This window comes from Sinocyclocheilus anshuiensis, unplaced genomic scaffold (genome assembly GCF_001515605.1).
Source record: "Sinocyclocheilus anshuiensis isolate Anshui unplaced genomic scaffold, SAMN03320099.WGS_v1.1 scaffold988, whole genome shotgun sequence".
Taxonomy (NCBI): Eukaryota; Metazoa; Chordata; class Actinopteri; order Cypriniformes; family Cyprinidae; genus Sinocyclocheilus; species Sinocyclocheilus anshuiensis.
Window position 1 is genome coordinate 174,874 of NW_015548246.1, and position 2,527 is coordinate 177,400.

A 2,527-nucleotide genomic window follows, 5' to 3' on the forward strand; every position below is an offset into this window, starting at 1 on the left:
CAAATGGCTGCAATATAACAAAGAGTGAAAAATTTAAGGGGGTCTGAATACTTTCCGTACCCACTGTATATATATACACACACACACACACACACACACACATATATAGTTAAAGTGTTTTTTTTTCCTTTTGGTTTTTCCCAAATGCTGACACACACCACTGATTAGATTAAAATTAACAGATAATAATCGTTCGAACAAACATGAAAACAACATCAATGATATGCATATAACCAGGTGGGAATTATTTTTTTAAATCACCTCTTGGTAATTATTATTTAATCACATGGAAAAAAGTTTTCTACTTTTTTTTTCTTTTATTAACAACATGAAATCAAGGCACTTTTTTAATCAATTATACTATTAATTACTTTTATATTATTTATATTATTAAAGTTTTTTTAACAACTGTCGAGCATCTGATAAACGTTAAGTAGCATGTTCTTAAGAACTTATTTAGAAAATAATTAAACGTATCTCTTAGCCTTGACTTTACACAGTAACAAATTAAGCACACTGTTGGCATTTACTCCAGAGACAGCAGCATTATGCTGCAGAGAATGCCAACCACATAACTGCATATGCAGTCACGGCTTGTTGTTTTCCCTGAGGCTTGATTAAACGTGCAGATTAACAAGCAGTTATTCACACTTGACCCATGGAAACGGCTCACCATTCATTAAAGCAAAACCATCCTGATCTCTACAGTCATCATGTGTGAAAGTGCCACGCTGATGACAGCTTCATCAAGTTTTGTTGTAGTCATAAATGGGTTTTTCATCATTATTTTACTCCCTCTGACTCTTAAGGCATGCACATTCACAGTTGTGTTGTTCAGTGAATTTTCGCAGGCAAAATTTAGTAATTTCAACCGCAAATGGGATTTATGCATGAGGATGAAAGATTTCCATATGCAGATTTTGGTTGCACAATTTTATTATTGTTCTATTTGTATTCCTCATGCTTTTATATATAGCTCTATACAGTCGCCTACCACAAAGATGGTCAAGATCTATCTGAGGATTTCTCTGAAGATGCTCATTGGGAGGACGTGTATGTGCCTCAGTTGTACAGTTTTAATGGTTTGTCAAAAGGCTCATGGAAATCACAGCGACAGTCACTGCAGCACGATTCCAGACACGCTCCTGTGTCCCTGCATGCCTTTAACACTTGAATTGCACATGTGGACAGAGATTGATGGCTGGTCTTAAGAGCACAGAGAGCTGTGTGAGTCATGGCGACATGTCAAACTGATTACTGACTCATGGCTGACTTCCTGCTCTCCTGCCAGGAGGCCGTCCAATAATCACGAGCGAGCACCACACGAGTGTGAAGTCATCACACCACTGCCACTATCAGCACTGCTGGTTGACAATTAACTGTCATATATTGTCACAGAGAGTATGTGCATTTAACAGATCCAACAGACTTTTTTTATCCAAAGTTCTGTAGTGCTGTCAAAATTGAAGTTTTAACTTTTTAAGTTCAACTTTTAATTTTTAATGCAGATAATAAAAAAAAAAAAAGCCAAAAATCAGACGATATATTTGTCGACCACTAGCATTATACCTTGTCTACATCAAGTGTGACTGTTGTCAGTTTGAGGCCATCTACACTGAACATGCCATCTATTTGATTTTGTTGCATTGTTCCCCTCATCTCTGGTGTAGACACAATTTATATTTATAGTACAAGCTATATTTCGGTAGCATTATAATAGAACCTCAAGCAACATATTAACATTAGTGATCATGCAAGTTATTTGGCATTTTTAAATTATCTGCATTGGCTGATAAGTTTTTCTGTTTGGCTTTTATTTTGACAGCGTTGAGAACACCTAACAGTCTCCATTAGTTTAAGATCCGTGTTTAACACTGCTAATGCTGTGTGCACACCAATTGCGCGAGTAGATTACATACAAAGTCAATGCAAAGACGTGAATAGACACGAATGATGTGAATTGGGTGACGCGAATATTCATGATATTTGCCTCAATTGCATCTTCCGCGCAGGTTGATCAATGTAAATTCTAGCGGGAAATTTGCGCGAGCCAATCAGCAAAGAGCTTATTGACCTGTCCGGTTGTTTCAGAAAATGGAGGACAGCATGCACACAATGTTTATATTTGTGTAAGTGACGAGAAAAACATCCCGCGAGTAATCTAGAGTGAGTAACGTGATGAGAGCAATGCAATGCTAATATTTCCATTGTGTTGTGGCTTCTTTCCATTGTGTTGCAGTTTGTTCTGTTGTGCTAAATTTATTGCATTGCAACTTGTTTCCATTGTGTTGCGCAAATTTCGTTGTGTTGCGTCTTGTTTCTGTTGTGTTGCGCAAATTTCGTTGTGTTGCGTCTTGTTTCTGTTGTGTTGCGGAGATTTCATTGTGTTGTGCACTGCTGGGCCACCGTAGTAACCAAACAGTTGACGGCAGCCATTGACTTTCATAGTATGGAAAAAAAAAAATATTATGGAAGTCAATGGCTACCGTCAACTGTTTGGTTACCAGCATTCTTCAGAATATCTTTT

At 37.4% G+C, this 2,527-nt stretch overlaps 1 protein-coding gene across 1 annotated transcript in view; it reads right to left on the minus strand.

Annotated features, from left to right (window-relative positions):
- atp11b (ATPase phospholipid transporting 11B) overlaps nt 1-2,527 on the minus strand; it is a 74,511-nt gene that overhangs the window by 26,927 nt on the left and 45,057 nt on the right. The gene's annotated exons all lie outside the window — the stretch shown is intronic.